At 42.5% G+C, this 24,392-nt stretch overlaps 1 protein-coding gene across 2 annotated transcripts in view; it reads left to right on the top strand.

Moving 5' to 3' along the window:
• LOC124544898 (putative fatty acyl-CoA reductase CG5065) overlaps positions 1-24,392 on the top strand; it is a 386,147-nt gene that overhangs the window by 148,328 nt on the left and 213,427 nt on the right. Inside the window, exon 2 of one of the 2 annotated variants that reach the window (XM_047123630.1) lies at positions 8,674-8,682. The exons of the other annotated variant lie outside the window; for it this stretch is intronic. The gene's annotated coding sequence lies outside the window, so the exon portion shown is untranslated. The remainder of the gene's footprint in view (positions 1-8,673; positions 8,683-24,392) is intronic. 2 annotated transcript variants of the gene reach the window in all.

Genomic DNA, 24,392 nt, shown 5'->3' on the forward strand with positions numbered 1-24,392 from the left:
TTGAGGACGTCATCCCGCCAAAGACCTCACTAGCAACGTATATGTCTTGAACTAAAATCTTTTATTCAGTGTAATTGAAGTATCTCAAATACGTTAACGCAATTAGGTAACGAAGAGTAAAATTAAGAAAAGTGGCTCCCCTAAATGTAAATATTGAATGTGGTTGATCTATGAAATTTGACCGAAGTAGCAATAAAAGTTGAATTTATGGTGATGCTAGTGTGTATACCATATATCTGGTTATTCTTTCTTTCGGTGTGTAAATGAAGTGTACAGGTCTGTCAGCCTTGTGTGGTTGGTGTATGGTCGATTAAATTAGGGAATACACTTTCGATAAACTTATTTTAGAAGCAACGTTGTTGCAGAAATTGACAGTGTAGTTAATTGGATATCTTCATGCAAACGAATTTTGCCATCAGCAGTTGTTGGAGAATGTGTCTGCTGATGGATCGTTTTGCAGTTGTACATGCATATTTATGGCCAGTCGCAGTGTCTGTACATTTCGCCACTAACTGGATATTTGAAATATGCATTAGTCTCGTCTGCGGAGAGTCCGCGCAGGATAAGGTAGCCGATTCGCAGTGACGAGTTTTCCTTCAAAGCGGCGGACGAGTTCGTTTGGTTGCCCCTTTTCGGCCGGTCGCCGATGACAGAATCGACGCGCACGCCCTGCAGTCTTTCTCACACGATTTTACGGAAACTGATCAAAAAAAAAAAAATTCATTTTTGTTTTACTTGTAGCTTTAAATGTCAGGTTGATTATGATGTGCCCATAATTTCGTTAATGGTCATGGTTATTGTGATATTTACATGGCAGTAAGACATGCGCGAAATTGTAAAAAGTTTGCAATGAAAAACAGAGGTCGCTATGACTTTGCATTTGGTGCATATTACATAATATGTTGCGTATGACATTTAGCTAACATACTCAATTTTTCTTTAGTCTTAGGTGTAACCAATCTTGAGAAAATTGATCTGACAAAGCACACTCATTTGCGATCGTGCCGCGCCAGCGATAATGTCAGAGTGAAATGTACACAACATTCGTCATATTTCACACACGGTTGTAGATATCGAAATGAAATTTTGGCAGCTGATGACACGCAAAGAGGGGAGTGTTTTGCTGTATGGTTGTTATGCAAGACAGTAACTACCGTGTTATGCCAATAAACTTCAGACTTTTACATAAAAGAATTTATTTTTAAGGGCCATCGATAGCTGGGGAAACAAGAAGTGCTGTGGATTTTGGAACAACACAAGTTCATTTTGTACCGAGGCTGTGCTTTTTCATAAGATACTGACCTTCCTTTTCCTCAGTTCCTCACATAATAAACCACTGCTTCAGAATTCTCTCGCAATTGCGTCAGCGTAACATGTTAGACTGTGTAAATTCCGCTGCGTTCTGGCAAAAGAAGCAAACTTTAACTTGGCAACAAGAGAAGTGTATAGGTTTTATTCAAAAATTCGCCACTCCTGACACTTCCCTTAAAGTTGCAAATGGTTAACTGGTCAGCAAAAATAAATCTCTGAATCTTCGACGGAATTCCTTTTGGATATTTACCAAAGCAGAGGCGAAGGATCTTTTTGAATAGTCACGATGCAAGTGTGGTCGTGGAGGGGCCCCGCTCAATATTTATAAAAAATGTGAGTGTAGGCTTCAGTTTAGAACGGCACGCGCCCCCTTTCTGTTGTCCGGATTCCGGACACACACACACACACACACACACACACACACACGCAATGTATTTATATCTGTCTCTCTCTCTTTTAATACAAAAGTAACGTTTCCAAGAACTGGTACGTGACACAGCTAAATTCATAAAGCAATTGGGAAGTAAAATGATATTTCAATGCAATCGTGGATAGAAGACGAGTCTCATTTCCAAACAGAAGATACATTTTTCCTTTCATTAATAGGAAACATTAAATTAGTGTTGTCCCTATAATCTAGAAGACAACCATCTTCATAAAGAAAGCATACAAAGAACATTAAACATTTGCAGACGTGACTTGTCGTACTTTTCACATGTTTGCAACAGAAACTAAATTATAGTTATTGTTTATCAGCAGTAAATCACTAACGCGTTCCGCATTTAATTGGCTGCGGCGATTTGTTAGTAACATGCCGGCTTTACTAAAGCATCTTTCACTAGGTGCGCTTGTCGCTGGGATACATAAAATACGTCATGCATCTGCACTCAGGCCTGGCAGATCTGTTTCATGTCTGCTCCCCCACTTTAAGCTGTCATCGCCGGCCGTGGTGGCCGTGCGGTTCTAGGCGCTGCAGTCCAGAACCGCGGGACTGCTACGTCGCAGGCTCGAATCCTGCCTCGGGCATGGATGAGTGTGATGTCCTTAGGTTAGTTAGGTTTAAGTAGTTCTAAGTTCTAGGGGACTGATGACCTAAGATGTCAAGTCCCATAGTGCTCCGAGCCATTTGAACCATTTTTTTAAGATGTCATCAACATCTCCGGGGTACATTAAAATGTAGAGATCTACTTCATCTGCTGCGGATGATCTGTTGTTCCTCCATTCCTTGAAACGAACTCTCTTTCTGGGTGGTGATGACACAGTACTTGAAGGATCTATGATAATAGAGTGTGTAAGGATTCCAGCATAGTGTACAAGCTGTTCCAGCGTGTGTAGGCCTCTAGTTTCAACGATGATTTCAAAGACGAGCAGAGGTTACTTTTTTTAATGTACCTTATAATGCATTTTGCAGTATTTATTGTTGATGCGATGTTCGGGGCATGATTTAGCAGGAAGTCATCTTCATCGAAACCATGGCTAGGTGTGTGCTTATACAATGAGCAGCACAATGAATCCTTTCGTGATTTTCAAAAGCCTTTACTACATTGGCACCCTGGTCGGAGACCAAAACAAAACTTTGCAACATGTCCGGCGAAATGTCCCAATCAGCCATCCTCTCTTCAATTTCTATCATAATATTTACTCCCGTCTTCTTAACTCCCGGGAATTTTGTTGTAAATAAAACATTGTTCACAAGAGACCAATCTGTGTTGATGTAATGTGTTGCAAGCGTTAAATAGTGCACCGGATTTTGCGAACCAGTCCACATATCGTCTGTCGCAACACATATTTTATTATTAACTTCCGCAATAACAAAAGGCATTATGCTGTTTCGTATTGCATCAGCTCGTTCTTTGACATGTCTGCTTATAGCAGAGGGATGTGGCATGACATCTGCCACGTTAACTTCTCCATAATGCGCACCTAGATGTGCTAATTCTTGGCCCAGTTCTCTGAAACCTTCACCGGAAACAGCATGAAAAGGTCTCATATCTTTAGCACACATTGAAACATACTTTGCTATAATACTATTTTTTATTACTGCCGATATCCGTGAAGGAGCTGTATCTTTGTCATGTTTCTTGCAACTGTGTTTCATTAAATGAGTGGTTCCCGACTGGAAACACAATAATGTGGAGCAGTTTATGCACGACGCGTACCCAGTAGACGCACTGTTTTCGTCTACAACCAACAGAAATTTACTCCATACTAGGCTTTTTAGACCTTCCAGTTTCTTCAATGTGTAAACATTGGTTTCAATCTTACATCTTACTGCACTGGCTTCCTCGCGCTGCATGATTACAGAGAGAGAGACACACCGTACGGATAATGACACGTGTAATGTGTTTGAAGTTACGTGCTACGTATTCGGTCACGGCATCTACGCTCGGTCACTAGAATTAGTGCGGGCAGCCTATCCAGTTAGGGTGTGCTCGCCCCATCTCGTATTTTGTGCTCGCTTACTCGGTCATGCAAGACTCTAGCCCCCACCACTAATGCTGTCCCCACACGTGCCCTTCCGTCTACTCGTCTACCGCCCACGGTGTTCTTCTACGTAGAACGTGTCGAGTTCGGGTACTTCGCAGCCTCTTTGGCACTCCACCTGCCGACTTCTGGCACTGAAACACCTTTTCTCAATTGAGCTTCGAACAACTTGCTTTAGAGTCGAGATTTAATTTTCTCCCCGCCCTTTCCCACGAAGGTCAGCGACCTCGACCGCAAACCGGACGTGACAGCTCACTAAACGAATATCCGTACGGACATAACGTTCTCGGCACGCTTGGCGTACTAATTGGTGGAAACAGTGCTAAGGATTCTGCAGCGCCGTGTTAGCTGTCTCGGAAACTCGTTAGCATTTCCGTGCTACCGTCGAGAAGTTCTGGCGCTGCGAGGAGATGAATGCGCCACGTAACTCGACCAAACATTCTTCTGCGCCTGCAAAGACTTTGCATTTCATCACGCAACTTAACGAATGTGTTCTTCTAAGCATTACTTTGCCGCATCTGTCAGTACATACAAGTACGTATGTGACTGCCCTTAGGCTATACGTGAACATAGAAATTCTTACCGGAGTCAGAGACAACACTCTGTGTGGCGGTTGTTGGGATTATTGTTGTTGTTTTCAGTCCGCGTACTGGTCTGATACAGCTCCCCCCGCCAACGTGTCCTGTAGGAGACTCTTCATCTGCGAGTAACAACTGCGTCCGACAGACGGTTGAACCTGCTGGCTATGTTTATCTTTTGCCGACTCTCAACAATGGCTGAGGGAGGTGGCGCAGTGGTCAGCATACTGCACTCGCATTCGACAGGACAACGGCTCAAATCCGCGTCTGCCCATCCAGATTTAGGTTTTGCGTGATTTCCCTAAATCGCTCGAGGCAAATTCCTGGAAAGGTAAGGCCGATTTCCTCCCCTATTCTTAGAACACTAAGAGTTCGTGCTCCATCTTTAATGAGCTCGATTATGACGGAACATTTGTCCCTAATTTTCCTCCCTTTTGCCCCCTCTACGCTGTTTATTCTCCACAGATGCCACCATCCCCAAATTGCTAATTTCTTGACGTGAATGTATTTTACAGCCGATGCCTTCTTTTACTCAAGTCGTGCCATAAATTTCTTCCCTCTCCAGTTCGATTTGTGACCACCTCGTTATTTACTCGATCTACCCGAATAAGTTACAGCATTCTTCTGTAGCACCGCCTCTCAAAAGTTTCTATTCTCTTCTCCTCGGGACTTGGTATCATTTCACTTCTGTATAAGGCTACAGTGGAGAGAAATACCTTCAGAAGCGTCTTCGTAACACTGAAAATTGATATCAGATGTAAACAAATTCCTGTTTTTCAAAAATTCTTTTCTTGCTGTTGGCTGTCTGCATTTGGTATCCTTTCTGCTTCGGCCGTGTTCAGTTATTTTGCTGCCCAAATAGCAAAAGCCTTTTGCTTTTACTGCCTAATTTCTTAATGTGGTTCACTCAGCGGCGCCTGGTGTAATTCGCCTGCATTCCATTTTACCTTTGTGCAGCTTATAACTCGCATCGAGACAATAACCATTTAGCTCAGCTGCTCTTCCAAGTGTGCCGGCCAGGGTGGCCGAGCGGTTCTAGGCGCTACAGTCTCAGTCTGACTGAAGATGGCCTTGTAAGCCGAAAACCGGTTAACAATAAAAGTAATATCGTACAACAAAAGCAAACTGGTTCTTTTCATTTATTGTAATGTTGTTCTACCAAGAACCGACGGGAGATTCTGTTAACATGTTATTAAGTCCCTGACAGAATTACGATGTTATCGACAAATCTCAAAGATTTTATTTCTTTTCTGTGAACTTTAATTCCTTCTCCAAATTTTCCTTTGATTTACTTTTTGAATGTACAGGTTGAACAACACCTGGGAGGCTGTAACTATGTCTCATATTCTTTTTAACCACTGCTTACCTTTCGTGTTCTTCGATGCCTGTAACTGTCGTCTGGCTTCTGTACAAGTTGTATGAAACCTTTCCCTCCCTGCATTGTATCTCTGCTACCTTCAGAATTTCAAAGAGTGTGTTCCAGTCAGCATTGTCAGTAGCTTACTCTTAAGTTTACAGATGCCATAAACACAAGTTTGGCTTTCTTTAATGTGTATTCTACGATAAGTCGCAGGATCAGTGTCGCCTCGCTTGATCCAGCATTTCTTTGGAACCCAAACTGATCTTCTCCGAGATTGGTCTTTAACAGTTTGTTTTTCCATTCTTCAGTGTAGAATTTTGCAATCGTGGCGTCTTAAACTGATAGTTTGGCAATGTTCGCAGTTTGCCAATGTTCATACCTGTCAGCGCCTTCCTTCTTTGGAATTGGAATCACTATATTCTTCTTGATGCCTGAGGATATTTCGTCTGTCTCATACGTCTTGCACTCTAGGTGGAATAGTTTTGTCATGACTCGCTCCCCCAAGGATATTAATAATTGTGGGACCACCGTTTCGACTTAAGTACTCTGTCAAATTCTGCTCAATGTGCCATATCTCTCAACTCATCTCCATACTCGATCTTTGTCTACTTCCTCCACGCCCGGGTTCGATTCCCGGCGGGGTCAGGGATTTTCTCTGCCTCGTGATAGCTGGGTGTTGTGTGATGTCCTTAGGTTAGTTAGGTTTAAGTAGTTCTAGGGGACTGATGACCATAGATGTTCAGTCCCATAGTGCTCAGAGCCATTTCAACCATTTTTTTCTACTTCCTCTTCCCTTTTTATATTATTCCTTTAAACTTTATTTTCCTTTTATATCTCTTCTACATATTCCTTCTTTACTTAGTACTGGTCTGCCGTTTGAGCTCTTGATATTCATACAGTTGCTTCTCTTTTCTGCAGAGGGCGCTTTGAGTTATGGTGACGTTGAACGTTATGATTTGGAGCATGTCAGCTCAATAACACACATACTAATGAAGAGATTTATATAGCTAGACTTCGGCCGTTTACAGATAGTGCTTTGTAAAGTATTACTTATTTTTATTCAAGATCTTATCTTTGTTGTAAATACAATGACCGAGAAGTGGGAACTACAGTCTGCTATTAAAATCACGTCTGAAGTCTTGAGACATTTTAGTTCTCTGAATGGTTTGTCAAAAAGTGTTATAGCGGTGTGTTTCACTTGGCTTTTAGGCAGTATTATGTTTATATACAGGAAATATATTCGCAGTTGCGAATACGGGCAACCCACAACAGTGGAATGGAATGACAACAATGAAAATTTGTGCTGACCGGGACTCGAACCCGAATTTTGCGCTTGTTGCGAGCGGTCGCCATGGCAATTTCGGCTGCCCGTGCGCGCTTCATGGCCACGTGTTATCAGCTTGCACTCGTACACTTATTGTAATCCCCATATTCGGAAGATATTTAATCGGAAGTCGCTAGCCTGATATCGGCGGGTAAATACGATATTACACTGCCCGTATTTGTGAGAAAACGAGGCAATGTTCCTTCGGACATGCATGAATATATTAGTGAATGTCACAATTACTTACAGACTCAAAACGACTCTTAGCAACAAATGTCGTCAGTTATGAATGCAGAGTGAGATTTTAGTTAATATTACGAAATATTTAAATAGATATCTTTAAGATGCACGCACAAGGACGTAAAGCACAATGATAATTGGTTTCTTTTTTTGTGTAACCAATACTTCTTGTCTAGATGTCGATTTATCCTCGCGTGTTATCCAGTAGGAACTATACGAATGAGGATATGCAAAATCCAATAATCCGACTTCCCGTTCCCAGTGTTGCCAGCCACCATTGTGGAACAAGTTTACGGTGTGAAGATAAATACGAATCACGAATAGGTTTCCAGCGGCGGCATTCTGTAGGCGCGCTGCATTCTGGGTGAGATGGTTGAGGCAGCGGTAGGCCAGGAGAGGCACTGCACTCCATTCGGGAGGACCGCGCTTCACATCCCAGACCGCTCATTCAGATTTCGTTTTCCTTGGTTTCCCTAAGCCCTAAGTTGCTTATAGCGAATGTCGTATGTTTCTTTCGAAAAGGATTCAGCAGACTGCCTTCTCACTTCCTTCCCTAAAAGTGCCTTGCGCGTCGTCTCTAATGACAGCTTAAACAGCTAACTTTCCTTCCTTTTTATTTCTGAGCACATACCTGTAGAGTACAGTCACAGCGTGTGTTGTGTAATCGTAAAGGAAGTTATTACTAGACACGTCGCTTACAAACATAATTGTACTGGAAAAGAAGGTGGGTAGGATATTAGTGCCAGGGACCAGATTACGTATCTGCCAAATTAGTTTTCAAGGGCGGCTTTGTAATGAGGTCAGTCGCTAAGGAAGATAGGAGCTTAGTGCCCGACCCCGTGGCTTAGGTTGCTAGCAAACATTGCCATACGACGTTTACATTTATTGGGGTATAACGTCGACATCTAAGTCGCTGTTAGATTGTGTTGTAACAAAGCAGTACAGGGCTGAGGCACGCGATCGAATGCGGTTTTCTTGCAGGAATCATCCCGGTATTCGCCTGAAACTGAGGGACACAACGGTAAACCCCGACTGGCGTTTGAACTCCGCCCCTCTAAGCGTCTGAATCACTGCGGTATGTCGCTCGCTGAGCCGCAAAGTGCTTTTGTGTGACAAACTGTACTGAAGTGCAGTAGGTGGGGTAATAAGGAAATTAAATTAAGAAAATGAAAAAGATACCATCAGACAACTGTTTAATGACACAAGCAACCACGTGTGTGTAGAATATGTCAAAGCCAGCGTAAAATTTGAACCTATTCTGTACCTGGTTATGTTAGTTTTATCGTTTTTGGACCAACACTTGGATTATTATTGTCTCTCTAAATTTACATTCAGTGTTAACTTATCTGACTACGGTTTTTCTTTCTCTGTTTCAGGTAAAACGAGTACGTGTCAACAATCTCTTTCGCTGTAGTCGCTAGTCGCTGGGTATGTTTTTAAGTTTTACTGTTTTTGTTGTATGTAGCAAATTGTCCGCCTACTTCAAAGGTGCTTCCTAAAGCCAAAGGTGAAATAACGGTCAATCACTGGAACATAGTGTTACATGAAAATTGTGGAACTGTTAATCATTGCTTTGAACTGCAAATCTAAGATTAGCAACAACAATGATGTTGTGCCACGAAACTTTACAGGAACTTGATAGTACACGGCAGCCATGAAACAACCACAATTTTTGTTTTCAAAAACTTATTTTTGTTCTGGTGCACTTTATTGAAAAAAACCTCGTTAAGGGGTTGCGAAGTCATGCATCCATCGTCAGGCGGTTTTCACGCCTCTATCAAAACGTGCCGAACGTCGGCTTACAGTTGACTTGCCGTACAGTAAATGGAATATGACAGTGCAATAATGATGGTGCGCTACAGCCTAGTATTAGAATGCAACTGAAGTGATATGATTAGTTTCCGCTGTCTTTCTCAAACGTATAATATTCGCTTTCTTCATGTTTTTACATACACTCCGAGGGATCTTTATTACTGTCCACCTTTGTTAGGCAACACCAGAAATTCTGTAGACGACCCACGAATTTTTCTCACTTATATTACATAAAAAGCAGACTCAGAATAGCTACAGAGTACGTGAGCGTCAAACATGCTGCTATTCAGTGGTGCGGCACTCCAGGGGAAGAAGATGGCTTACAATCATTTGTGCGGCCCTATCTTGGAATGTCCCCCCATGAACCATGGACCTTGCCGTTGGTGGGGGGTCTTGCGTGCCTCAGCGATACAGATAGCCGCACCGTAGGTGCAACCACAACGGAGGGGTATCTGTTGAGAGGCCAGACAAACATGTGGTTCCTGAAGAAGGGCAGCAGACTTTTCAGTAGTTGCAGGGGCAACAGTCTGGATGATTGACTGATCTGGCCTTGTAACATTAACCAAAACGGCCTTGCTGTGCTGGTACTGCGAACGGCTGAAAGCAAGGGGAAACTACAGCCGTAATTTTTCCCGAGGACATGCAGCTTTACTGTATGATTAAATGATGATGGCGTCCTCTTGGGTAAAATATTCCGGAGGTAAAATAGTCCCCCATTCGGATCTCCGGGCGGGGACTACTCAGGAGGACGTCGTTATCAGGAGAAAGAAAACTGGTGTTCTACGGATCGGAGCGTGGAATGTCAGATCCCTTAATCGGGCAGGTAGGTTAGAAAATTTAAAAAGGGAAATGGATAGGTTAAAGTTAGATATACTGGGAATTAGTGAAGTTCGGTGGCAGGAGGAACAAGACTTTTGGTCAGGTGATTACAGGGTTATAAATACAAAATCAAATAGGGGTAATGCAGGAGTAGGTTTAATAATGAATAAAAAAATAGGAGTGCGGGTTAGCTACTACAAACAGCATAGTGAACGCATTATTGTGGCCAAGATAGACACAAAGCCCATTCCTACTACAGTAGTACAAGTTTATATGCCAACTAGCTCTCATCATGAAATTTATGACGAGATAAAAGAAATTATTCAGGTAGTGAAGGGAGACGAAAATTTAATAGTCATGGGTGACTGGAATTCGTCAGTAGGAAAAGGGAGAGAAGGAAACATAGTAGGTGAATATGGATTGGGGGGAAGGAATGAAAGAGGAAGCCGCCTTGTAGAATTTTGCACAGAGCATAACTTAATCATAGCTAACACTTGGTTCAGGAATCATAAAAGAAGGTTGTATACCTGGAAGAATCCTGGAGATACTAAAAGGTATCAGATAGATTATATAATGGTAAGACAGAGATTTAGGAACCAGGTTTTAAATTGTAAGACATTTCCTGGGGCAGATGTGGATTCTGACCACAATCTATTGGTTATGAACTGCAGATTGAAACTGAAGAAACTGCAAAAAGGTGGGAATTTAAGGAGATGGGACCTGGATAAACTGAAAGAACCAGAGGTTGTAGAGAGTTTCAGGGAGAGCATAAGGAAACAATTGACAGGAATGGGGGAAAGAAATACAGTAGAAGAAGAATGGGTAGCTCTGAGGGATGAAGTAGTGAAGGCAGCAGACGATCAAGTAGGTAAAAAGACGAGGGCTAATAGAAATCCTTGGGTAACAGAAGAAATATTGAATTCAATTGATGAAAGGAGAAAATATAAAAATGCAGTAAATGAAGTAGGCAAAAAGGAATACAAACGTCTCAAAAATGATATCGACAGGAAGTGCAAAATGGCTAAGCAGGGATGGCTAGAGGACAAATGTAAGGATGTAGAGGCTTGTCTCACTAGGGGTAAGATAGATACTGCCTACAGGAAAATCAAAGAGACCTTTGGAGAGAAGAGAACCACTTTTATGAATATCAAGAGCTCAGATGGAAACTCAGTTCTAAGCAAAGAAGGGAAGGCAGAAAGGTGGAAGGAGTATATAGAAGGTTTATGCAAGGGCGATGTACTTGAGGACAATATTATGGAAATGGAAGAGGATGTAGATGAAGACGAAATGGGAGATAAGATACTGCGTGAAGAGTTTGACAGAGCACTGAAAGACCTGAGTCGAAACAAGGCCCCGGGAGTAGACAACATTCCATTAGAACTACTGATGGCCTCGGGAGAGCCAGTCATGACAAAATTCTACCATCTGGTGAGCACGATGTATGAGACAGGCTAAATACCCTCAGACTTCAAGAAGAATATAATAATTCCAATCCCAAAGAAAGCAGGTGTTGACAGATGTGAAAATTACCGAACTATCAGTTTAATAAGTCACAGCTGCAAAATACTAACGCGAATTCTTTACAGACGAGTGGAAAAACTGGTAGAAGCGGACCTCGGGGAAGATCAGTTTGGATTCCGCAGAGATGTTGGAACACGTGAGGCAGTACTAACTTTACGGCTTATCTTAGAACAAATATTAAGAAAAGGCAAACCTACGTTTCTAGCATTTGTAGACTTAGAGAAAGCTTTTGACAATGTTAACTGGAGTACTCTCTTTCAAATTCTGAAGGTGGCAGGGGTAAAATACAGGGAGCGAAAGGCTATTTACAATTTGTACAGAAACCAGATGGCAGTTATAAGAGTCGAGGGGCATGAAAGGGAAGCAGTGGTTGGGAAAGGAGTGAGACAGGGTTATAGCCTCTCCCCGATGTTATTCAATCTGTATATTGAGCAAGCAGTAAAGGAAACAAAAGAAAAATTCGGAGTAGGTATTAAAATTCATGGAGAAGCAGTAAAAACTTTGAGGTTCGCCGATGACATTGTAATTCTGTCAGAGACAGCAAAGGACTTGGAAGAGCAGTTGAACGGAATGGACAGTGTCTTGAAAGGAGGATATAAGATGAACATCAACAAAAGCAAAACGAGGATAATGGAATGTAGTCAAATTAAATCGGGTGATGCTGAGGGGATTAGATTAGGAAATGAGACACTTAAAGTAGTAAAGGAGTTTTGCTATTTGGGGAGCAAAATAACTGATGATCGAAGTAGAGAGGATATAAAATGTAGACTGGCAATGGCAAAGATATCGTTTCTGAAGAAGAGAAATTTGTTAACATCGAGTATAGATTTAAGTGTCGGGAAGTCGTTTCTGAAAGTATTTGTATGGAGTGTAGCCACGTATGGAAGTGAAACATGGACGATAACTAGTTTGGACAAGAAGAGAATAGAAGCTTTCGAAATGTGGTGCTACAGAAGAATGTTGAAGATAAGGTGGGTAGATCACGTAACTAATGAGGAGGTATTGAGTAGGATTGGGGAGAAGAGAAGTTTGTGGCACAACTTGACTAGAAGGGATCGGTTGGTAGGACATGTTCTGAGGCATCAAGGGATCACAAATTTAGCATTGGAAGGCAGCGTGGAGGTTAAAAATCGTAGAGGGAGACCAAGAGATGAATACACTAAGCAGATTCAGAAGGATGTAGGTTGCAGTAGGTACTGGGAGATGAAGAAGCTTGCACAGGATAGAGTAGCATGGAGAGCTGCATCAAACCAGTCTCAGGACTGAAGACCACAACAACAACAATCTTGGAATGTTTCTCAAACGCGATCCATAAGTGTACAAGCAACGGATACGGTATGTGTGCAAGGAAGGTTGAGATGAGTGGTCATAGGGTTTGTCTCACTCATGGGACAGCGCCGCGACAGTGTTAGGGAACCAGAATTGCAGCACTCTTGAAGACAGGTGCCAATTATCCCTAGGAAGCCAGTGTCGAAAATTTCGAGAACTAATATCAAATGAAAGCTCTGCTTTAAGTCTCATTTCCGTGCTGACTGTGAAAACAAGATTACACTTACTACAGCGGGAAGAAACATTAGTGCCATTCCAAAGTATCCTCTGACAAGAACTTCACACTGGTTTGCACTGTATGTATATATGTGGATACACAGATAGATTGATTGAGTGAGGTACTAAACATCACCAACAACACAAGAGGCGGCACGCGACAACAACACAGGCACTGTACTGCACAGACGGCCCGAACGAGTTAAACAGGACGAAGAAAAAGAACACAAATTGTAAAATGTAATGTGCAGAAGCAGTACTGTATTTCTTGTTAAAGGAACCCTTGAGTGAAATTTGACCCCTATTTCGTGGTTACGTAACCCAAAAATGTACTTATGAAATACTTATGCCAACTATGTGGATACTTAGTACTGAAGTCACACACATTCGCAAATATCTTGCAATCGGCTGGTCTGCGGACCTGTGTTGACTTCGCTTCTGCTGTTGCATAGCTGCATTCACCCACCCGTCAGTTTTCGCTGCAAGCGGCCGTTTGGGTCGCTTCGACCTTCAACGAGCCCTGTGCAAAACGAACGTGAATACTAAATAAAAAAAAAAAAATCAAGAACAACACGAACGGTATTCTTTGCAGAAAGACGATTTTAGCAAATGTTCCTGGCTATCATTGACGGAAGTTGCATTCCATGAGTTTGTAATGCAACCATCATTATCTGAATTTTGAACCTTTGAATTTTTGTGTGTCCTTGCTAGTCTCAGCTGTAAACATCCACATGTTTTGATAGATGCTGACAAGCTGTCTGACAATGTTTATACAAAGTGGAAGCCGGTAAGGTTTTTTTTCAGTGAAATGAAACAAAACCGAATTGCGGCTGGTTGCTCGCTGCTGTACAATGACAATATTGTACATCGCGTAACAGCCACGGTATTCCAGTAATGCCGTTATATGACAGAATAGCATTCCAGAGTGCTTAACCGCCCCATTTGCAGCCACTACCGTGGATTTCTCTGCCCTCCCGTTTTCGCACGCACTCTGTGCGCGCCAGTATTGACGTCACCTCGTCGCTTGCACCGCACCGGCATCCGCTGGCGCCAGTAGGCTCAAAGTAGTGCGCAAACGCCGCTGCCGGCCGGATTATGCAAATTAATAGCGCCTCCCCGTAGAGATTCGGAGCGCGTAAATCACGCCATACCAGCCGTACGCTCTATACTGTTACGGAAAACTGCGCCCGAGTCCCCATTTGTGCGTACACTGCGACCGAACGGCTGCCCGTTTGCTTCCCGTGTCGATGGGACCGCTATTTAAACGACCACTTGCAACCGAACACTTATTCCTCGCGGAAAATAAACGATAATGTGCGAGTAGTAAAAGTTCAGTTGAAACAGGAAATATAGTACATTGTCCTAAAGTGGATAACGAGCAGCGGAATTCGAACTGAAAATTAATTTTTCTGTGGTATCGGGAACGTGGCAAAGAGCTGTCTGTTTGTCGTAGTAGTTTTCTGTGATTTTTCCGATAAGATAACTTAGCATGGGTGCTGTTTAAGAAGCAGACTATGAACCAGTAAGTATTTAAGCAGCGTTTGGTTGTCACGTGGACGGAACCTAAGGGAACTGTGAGATTATGAGACATTGTAATGTTTAGATGCCATACTTTCGGTGAAAACAAAATTATCTCCATCCAGAAGTGACGTGAGTTATTGTGTTACTTGTAATATATTGCTGTAATTTTCATTGGCGCATGGCCTGTTTTTCAGTAGTGATGTACAGTGTGCCACGTCTGCATACAGTACAGTTGAATAACACACTCTCAGTAATCAGTACTTCATACAGGCTATTTATGAGTTTCTAAATAACTTCCGAACTAAACAGAATTATTATTTTAGTTTTTATTTTGTCTATAATGAAATGATTGTTGAAAGTCCGCGAATGTTTGTTACGGAATAACATTTGTTGTCGCCATTCAGGATTTTTCTTTATTTTCCGCACGATGCGTTTCAAGAGGCCGTTCTTCTTATCAGGCGCGTTTTTTTGTGTGATACGATATGTTATAGTCCTGTTTTTGCGATGTGAAAGACACCGCAAAATGCAACAGCTGAGAAATCCCAAAAGCAGCGGCTAAAAATGTAACTTGTTGTAATATCAGGTACGAATATGGCCGAGATGTTGGAAATAAGGTTGGGGTTTGATCTAAAGTACCCGGAACAGTACGTAGGACGCCGGGAAGCCATTGCAGAAGAGAAACAACAATAAAATTAAGGTCTGTGCGGCCGCTCCAGCCGAAGGTTCGAGTCCTCCCTCGGGCATAGGTGTGAGTGTTGTCCTTAGCGTTAAGTCAGTTTAAGTAGTGTGTGAGTCTAGGGCCCGATGACATCAGCAGTTTGGTCCCTTACGACTTCACACACATTTGAACATTTGAATTCAGGTCTGCTTCCAGAGGCTACTACAGAGTTGAGGAAATCGGAAAATAGCTAGACATATATTCTGTAGCGGCCAGAATTAATGGATGTCCAAATAAGTGGTTGAAACATGTGCTGAAAATGGATGAAAATAGCGCAACAAAGTTAGGTCTAGTTTAGACGAGGCCGAAGTGCAAGGTGTCTCCGAAAGACGAAGACCAGACAGGAACAAACCAGATGGCCTAGGACGTGAATACGGCTGTGACGATGATAACGAAAGAGCTCGTAGAAAAGAGTCATTGTTACGATATTCCAAAATCTGCTCTTTAATCCGCTGGTTTGGTGAGTGTCTCGGAATAGCATAGCCTGTCAGCAGTCAGACATAGCCGACTAATATCTCTTACTAGAACGTACATCCGACCGGTCTGTCCTAACTCCTGCTAACAGTTTTCCAGCGTTGAACACAAACTGCCTGAATTACATTTATCTAAACATGCAGTAACAATGGTAGACATTCACAGACGCTCTGAATTTTTCACATGCACACGCCGCCGGTTAGAAGTGTTTTCACGCGGTGGGGTGGGCGAACTTTCGTGCTTCCCTGCATGTTCCCTCGCATGCTGCTTTGCCTGTTTCTCGCCGTGGAGCAGCGGTCGGTCGTATTCTAACGCCCTAGGCCACTGTTTCTCTAAGTGGGTCCGCAGTACCCAGCCAGGGGGTCCGCGACGCCGAAAAATTGAAATCTGTTGTCATAAAATGTTACTCACAGCTGTTACGCAAGAAGTGATTTTTCAGCCGCTAAAAAGAAAGGAATTAGAAATTACACTTACTTTTATAAATTTAAATGTTTCATTGCTTTGCTAAATTTCTGCCCTGAAGCTGGCCAACCGTTATGTAGGACTGTTTCAAGGGAGAGAAATTATTTCTTTGTCAGGACACTTTTAAAAGCCTAGTGGCTCGAAGTAAACCTTCAGCATCAGAAATAGTGTACTCATTGCTTCGTACAGAGAAGCTTTAGCAGCCAGAAAAATGCCTGAGTGTTTGAAATGTGCTCTGCGTGAAGTTACAAAACTTATTAATTTTTTTTAACCACGTTATCTAAATTCCCGTCTTTTCACAGTTTCATGTGAAGAAATCAGCAGTGAACGCAGTCAGCTTTACTCACTTATTGAAGTGCGTTGTGTCTCAAGAGGGAAAGTTCTATATCGTTTCTTTGAGCTGCGTGACGAAGTGCAACTGTTTCTTTTAGACAAGCAACGTTGTTTTCAAGCGAGAAACTGTATGATTTTGAAAAACTCTCTACTGAAGTCCAGAAGACGTGTAAGACACTTTGGTAGCATTAGCTGTAAGTTTTCGAGAATATTTCCCTCTCCCACAACCTGGCATTCTTAGATTGAAGATCCTTTCACAAATGACGAAGTTTCTCTGACACACGACGACAACTGCAATCCTTCAATATTTGATGGAAAAATGTTTTCAAAGAAAATGAACTTTGTAGTTTTTGGTTGCGTGTGCGTTGTGGGTATAAAGAGTTGTCTAAAGAGGAATAGGAACTTTCGATGCGTTTCCCCACAACTTAGTTGAGCAGATCTTCCCTGCTCTTTGCAGTATTAAAATGTTAAAGCAAAATCATCTTAATGTGAAATCACACCTAACATTGATGGTGACAAAACTGAATCCAGATTTCAATGAAATTATGAAAAAACACAAAAATTTCATTCTTCACGTTAGTGACCCCAAACTTCGGTACATTGTTTCTGAAATTGATTTATTTTAAACAAATTGGTTTCCAATTACTGTACTGTATTTTCTGTATTACCATACTGTTACAGCATTACTGTAAGTTACTGTTTTTTCAACTGAAATTTCGTTCAGTAGAGCGAGTTACCACATTGTCAACATAACACTAAAATCAGTGGAACTGCAGAACCCTTTGCAAGCTGAAAAGCAGTTTGGTAACTTGAGCTAACTGCAGATTCATTCGTTGAGTGTTCATCCTGAAAACAAAAATGTACTTTCATAGTGAAAATGTTGGGAAAGTTATTGAGTCGTTGATTTCTCTGGTCCCTTATGATGAATTATTTCAGTCTTTTTTTTTCCATCGGCTTCTCGCCGTTAATCATCCAAGTGATCATAATCTTTTGCATGGTATCTGTTGTAATGTAATTTTCTTCGTTTTTGGTTGTGTTCAAAGTTTTGGAGCGCATTAATAGAGCACTAAGCGTATCAAGACACCATCACAAACAGTACACGTATAGACCAGTGTCCTGCTGTGATACGTTGACTTTGATGTGTCTGACCGCTTTGAAGTTCCTAGACCGACAATCATGTTTCTTCCCATCCCTTTCAAAACACTTACTCACCATTTTAAGGGTAGACTTCACCCTAAAACTTCAATTATTTTTTTCAAAAAAAAAAAAATTAATTGCTGTTCTCATCTTTGGAGTGTTTACTCTTACATCCCAAAACGATTTGGCTGCTTCGAATTACAAGTACGCCTGAGAAATGTTTGAAATACGGATTGCGTAAGGGGCTGTGGCACACCGAAAGAGGCCGAAGATAATTTTTGATTTCTATCACCACCAAACAGAACCATCTTTACTCCGAAGTTGGCATAAACTCAAACTGGGAAAATCAAGTTACAAAATAACTAGGAAAACTGAAGCGAAACTATTGGCAGCCAGTCGTCGGGAATTGATTGCTTTGTCTGTTGGCGGTGTAAAAATAAATTTAGCGAATACTCTGAAGTCCTGTTCAGTACAATCAACAAGCTCCTAGGAATCAGGCATTGGCTTACAATCTGTGATCACTACCACCGCCCCTCTTCGGGAGAACTGTGAGTACATTTTTAATTACAAAATTCAAGAAAAGGACTACCCCGATCTTGGTAGTAACATTCTTCATTTGATAAAATGTTAAAATCCATTTCATCATAAGTTTGTTTTTCTGAGCTCAGTACCAATATTTTGTATCATAAACATTAATCGGTATGAATTTTTGCAGTAGTCTTGACGTGTTTGCACACTTCTATGCATTAGTGCTACCGAAAATTTAATTTGTTGATTTTATCGTCACGTTTTTCTTCCGGTAATCAAAGAAAATTTAAGACTGAAATTTTAAATAAACACTGAAAACAAGTTATTAATATTTCACGTACAATGAATACGCAGAACAGTTGAGCTGTATCTTGTGAATTTACCTACAAAATGTGGCATGTGAAAATTGTGGTGTGAGTAGCAAAAGTTGGTTTTCAACAATACCATTAAAGTCATATTAAAAATTCAAAACTAGAAAACCAGTGAAGTTATGGTCTTGAAAACTTGGGCATTGCTACATCTTTACATAACAGACACGATTTTAAAATTTGATTACTATCCGCAAAATAGAAGAGAAGTTAAAATTTTTGAGTGGAGTCTCACCGTAAGTACTGCGCCATATTATGAATGTACTGTACGGTCATTACCCTGAAGGCACATCTTCCGGGGTACCAGGCGGCCGTGCTGCGCCACTTAACGACGCCTGACCGTCCCATTTTACCGCGCCCCCAACACGTCTGCTGTAGTCTACAACATCTGTTACCAGGAATTGGTTTTAACACATGTTTTAACATATGCTGCAAAACTGCGACTAGTCGCTTTTTGTTATGATAACTTATTTTTTCCTTAACAATTTCATGTTGGTTTGCTGATCTCCTAGCGGAGGGAGGGAGTATGGATTTAATTGCGGCTAGTTGCCCCGCGTTTCCGCTGAAGAGATTTCTTATTCGGCGGCCGGCCAACAGATTTTGATTCTAAGAACCACTCAAGGAAAATGCTGCGAATATTACCTAGAAAAGTTATTGTGTCTTCATTAGGGAATATTTAACAAATTTCAAGAGACATTTAACCGACTTTGTGTCGTTTCCAGGGAACACCACGAAGAGGTGGTCTCTTTCAGTCCACCATTAAACGAATTTACAATGCTTACAAGACTGTCAGTGATTTCATTGTGCTACTTTTCAAAATTAACAAATTTCTCAATGAAAGTGACGTTTGCTTCGTCATTGTAACTCGTGTCCGTAGGCCACACAAGTCTGAAATGATTGTATGTTTCCCTCAGTTTGGATTTTCTTTGAAGCCTTTGCAACCGTTTCGTCAGTCGTCGTTCCAGATTCTTTTTTTTTCCATCAAACTGATGGCCATGATACTCTGCATCTCGTCGAAGATTTTTCACTAATAAGTAAACATTCAGATGACCTTTTGATACTAATGTCCAGGGTTTACCATAAAGTCAGTCCGGGAACACCTTCAATTATTTGGTGTACAAGAACTAAACATTGTACAGATGGCATGCATTTTGAAGAGAAACTCTGATTTCTTTTTTCTTTTTTTTCTTTTTTTTTTCCAAACATTCGGTATGCGAACCATGAGTGACCCGGCAGACGTCAACACGGTAATCGAATTCTTGCCATACCCGTCCGAGCATGACATCGTCGATGGTAGCAGTCGCTTCCTGTATTCCCTCCAGGAGCTCTGCTACATCACGTGGTAGAGGCGGTACATACACCTGATCTTTAATGTGTCCTTGTTGGTGGCTTCTTACCGTACTTGTTTCCAAACATCCGTTGAACGGCTGTAGCACAGTTGTTTTTGTGGAACACTAACGCACGGAAAGCTCGCTCCGCACCTGAACTCGCCATGTTTGCGACTAGCGCTGACTATCGGCAAATTACCAAACCACACTGTGGCGGTAAATATGAAAAAAAAACTTTCAGGGTTTCTCTTCAAAATGACATATGTATGATATCTGTACAATGTTTGGTCCTTGTGCAATAAATAATTGAAAGTATTACCGGATTTTATGTACACCCTGTATTTATTCTTCGGTTCCATCCTTCTGAGACGTTATTAGTGCTATGGCCCTTCCATTGCAATGTCACATCTCTCTTGGCTTACGTTCAGCCGGCCGCTGTGGCCGAGCGGTTCTGGGCGCTTCAATCTGGAACCGCGCGACCGATACGGTCGCAGGTTCGAATGCAGCTTCGGGCATGGATGTGTGTGGTGTCCTTAGGTTAGTCAGGTTTAAGTAGTTCTAAGTTCTAGGGGACTGATGACTTCAGCTGTTGACTCCCATAGTGCTTAGAGCCATTTGAACCATTTTTTGGCTTACGTTCGTTATCGAGTTATTTGTCCAAAAAATAGCCACAAGAGCCCCGAAGCTTTTGGTTTTCAGGTGTGCTCTCCTGAATACACGACCGACCGTAGCCCAACATTTTCAGGGAAAATGTGCTACAGCAGAACATTTCTTATGTGACTGCGTATTTCCTCGTTTTCCTTATAGGCTGGAACGAGACCGTCACTCTGAACTTGTTTGCACAACCACTGATTACAGTGGTGAATGTGTCCAGTTATCTCTGTTCCAGGAAACGAATTGTTAGCTGCTTGGATGATGGCAATTTCCAAGTCCATCATCAGAGACGCAGGGTTCCATCTAAGCACGTTAGTTTTAATAGCTTTAAAAATGTTCACATGCTTTTCAGTTTTTATTTGGCAGAAAAGGAAAGCAACTGGAATGGTGTTTGTTTTCTTCCTAGAACTGTTAAGGTCGGCGAGGAGTATAAACAACTTTCCAAACTGCTTGCTCGCCCCCCTTGAACGTTAGATCCAGAAAAAATGATTCGCAGTTTGATAAACACATTCATCCCCTTTCGCTGGCAAACACCAGTATTCTGTCATAAGATCCCCTGTTATCATCTGGAAGTGAAAAATTGCTACAATCATTCATCAGTGACTTATTTTCTTGGAACTATGTTCCTCAAGAATCGGTGTAGTTTCCATATATGTTCGCCTAATGCAGTGTAACGATTGTTTCGTAGTTCCGTGTGATGGTACTGATGTTATTAATTCGTAGCCTCGATTGAAGACCTGCCCTACTTCTTCAACGTAAACTCGTGAGACTGTAGCGTCTGTCTTTTTGTTTTGTTTTGTTTATTTTTTATTGCCTGCTTCTTTGCTCTGCCAAAATGTTTTCGCACTTTATTTCCTGCTTCATCTGCAATACAACCGTGATTACCTTCCCCTAAAACTGTGTTGTTTTTTGTGGATAGTCTTCTTTTGCATTCATTCTTTTTAAAGTTGACACAGCGCCAGTAAGTCAATTCCTGTTTGTATTGTCTACTATAAACTGGTGCCCGTTGGAATTCAGTAAAGGCTTTCCACTGGTGATCCCGGAAACCTCCATTATCGCAGCATTAAAATGCGGTACACTACTTGCCAGTCAGAGGTTAACCGAAGTACTGTTCAAAATGGTTCAAATGGTTCTGAGCACTATGGGACTTAACTGCTGTGGTCATCAGTCCCCTAGAACTTAGAACTACTTAAATCTAACTAACCTAAGGACATCACACACATCCATGCCCGAGGCAGGATTCGAACCTGCGACCGTAGCAGTCACGCGGTTCCAGACTGTAGCGCCTAGAAACGCACGGCCACTCCGGCCGGCCGAAGTACTGTATGCTGGGAGAAATCCACGCACACTACGAACTGGTGCGGGGACAGGGAACTTTGTGCAGGAAATGGGCTCTGGGCTTCTCCAGAATGCGTCGCAGTTAACGGCGGACGGGCCGGTGTATCCTACGTCTGGAACACCCTGTCCACTACCTACAGTGTCCCGGGGTCCGTGCAAATGTCGTCGCATTCCCTCCCCGTACAAGTGTCAGAAACGCGGTGCTCACTGAGGGCACACGGAGCGTTTCCGGTGGACGGTGCAGGCAGATCGTGACGTAGAGAGCAGCTACTTTCTAACTGCACCGGGCGCAGATTTCACAGACTTTTGTATGGCCCCAGATTTCACTGGGCGCAGTTTTCATCCATGCCCGGCAGAGGTAGAGAGAGGGAGTGGGATTAGGCAATCCATTCGCGCGTAGAAGGGCGGCAGGACCCGCTGATTAAACCTACCCTCTCCTCTGCAGCGTCGTTCATCTTCCACTATTCACTGCGTGCCATCGGAATAGTTCGTGGTTGGCCCGCGCTGTTGGCATTCTCCCGCTGGCAATTGGGGAGGGGAGAGCGAGAGAGAGAGAGAGATAGAGATAGAGATAGAGATAGAGATAGAGAGAGAGAGAGAGAGAACGCGACCGCCGACGGTCGGCACGAGTGCAGACTGAAATTAGCTGCTGCGGAAATTAGAAAAACGCCGCCCGAGCGCTCTGCCGTCGGCCGGCCGGAATAACAATTAACGATCGGGACGCTGCGCGACGCAACGCGAGTCGCGGCAGAGCGGCTGCCCGTCTGGCGCTAACAGCCGGGGTGGGGGGACTGGTGGTGGGGTCGGCCCGTCTAGGGGGGGAGGACAGGACGACGGGAGTTTGAGGCGCGCGGCGGCAGTTTCCACTGCCGGGCTTCACCCCCAGTCCTGGCCACGGCTGCAGAGCAACGCCGTTATACTATACGCGCACAAGCTCTCCCCCATCCAGAGCTCATCCTATAAAAAAAAACGCCATCTCGTGCTGTCGGGATGTACGAGGTGTGTCCATAAAGTAAGGCCACTTTACATTTTTATGAAAAAAGTATTTATTTATTCATCAATATTCATATTGTCCACTTCAAAATAATCCCTTTCACATACAAAACATTTGTGCCAACGCTTCTTCCAGTCCTCGAAGCACTTCTCATAAGCACGTGAGTACTTCCATCGATGTTGTTTGTTGTTGTTGTTGTTGTGATCTCCAGTCCTGAGACTGGTTTGATGTAGCTCTCCATGCTACTCTATCCTGTGCGAGCTTCTTCATCTCCCAGTACTTACTGCAACCTACATCCTTCTGAATCTGCTTAGTGTATTCATCTCTTGGTCTCCCTCTACGATTTTTACCCTCCACGCTGCCCTCCAATGCTAAATTTGTGATCCCTTGATGCCTCAGAACATGTCCTACCACCCAATCCCTTCTTCTAATCAAGTTGTGCCACAAACTCCTCTTCTACCCAATTCTATTCAATACCTCCTCATTAGTTATGTGATCTACCCATCTAATCTTCAGCATTCTTCTGTAGCATCACACTTCGAAAGCTTGTATTCTCTTCTTGTCCAAACTATTTATCGTCCATGTTTCACTTCCATACATGGCCACACTCCATACAAATACTTTCAGAAACGACTTCCTGACACTTAAATATATACTCGAAGTTAACAAATCTCTCTTCTTCAGAAACGCTTTCCTTGCCATTGCCAGCCTACATTTTATATCCTCTCTACTTCGACCATCATCAGTTATTTTGCTCCCCAAATAGCAAAACTCCTTTACTACTTTAAGTGCCTCATTTCCTAATCTAATTCCCTCAGCATCACCCGACTTAATTCGACTACATTCCATTTTTCTCGTTTTTCTTTTGTTGATGTTCATCTTATATCCTCCTTTCAAGACACTGTCCATTTCGTTCAACTGCTCTTCCAAGTCCTTTGCTGTCCCTGACAGAATTACAATGTCATCGGCGAACCTCAAAGTTTTTATTTCTTCTTCATGGATTTTAATACCTACACCGAATTTTTCTTTTGTTTCCTTTACTGCTTGCTCAATATACAGATTGAATAACATCGGGGACAGGCTACAACCCTGTCTCACTCCCTTCCCAACCGCTGCTTCCATTTCATGCCCCTCGACTCTTATAACTGCCATCTGGTTTCTGTACAAATTGTAGATAGCCTTTCGCTCCCTGTATTTTACCCCTGCCACCTTAAGAATTTGAAAGAGAGTATTCCAGTCAACATTGTCGAAAGCTTTCTCTAAGTCTACAAGTGCTAGAAATGTATGTTTGCCTTTCCTTAATCTATTTTCTAAGATAAGTCGTATTTTGCAGATGTGACTTATTAGACTGATAGTTTGGTAATTTTCACATCTGTCAACACCTGCTTTTTTTGGGATTGGAATTATTACATTCTTCATGATGTCTGACGGTATTTCGCCTGTCTCATACATCTTGCTCACCAGATGGTAGAGTTTTGTCATGAGTGGCTCTCCCAAGGCCGTCAGTAGTTCTAATGGAATGTTGTCTACTCCCGGGGCCTTG

The sequence above is a fragment of the Schistocerca americana genome, chromosome 8 (genome assembly GCF_021461395.2).
Source record: "Schistocerca americana isolate TAMUIC-IGC-003095 chromosome 8, iqSchAmer2.1, whole genome shotgun sequence".
Lineage (NCBI taxonomy): Eukaryota > Metazoa > Arthropoda > Insecta > Orthoptera > Acrididae > Schistocerca > Schistocerca americana.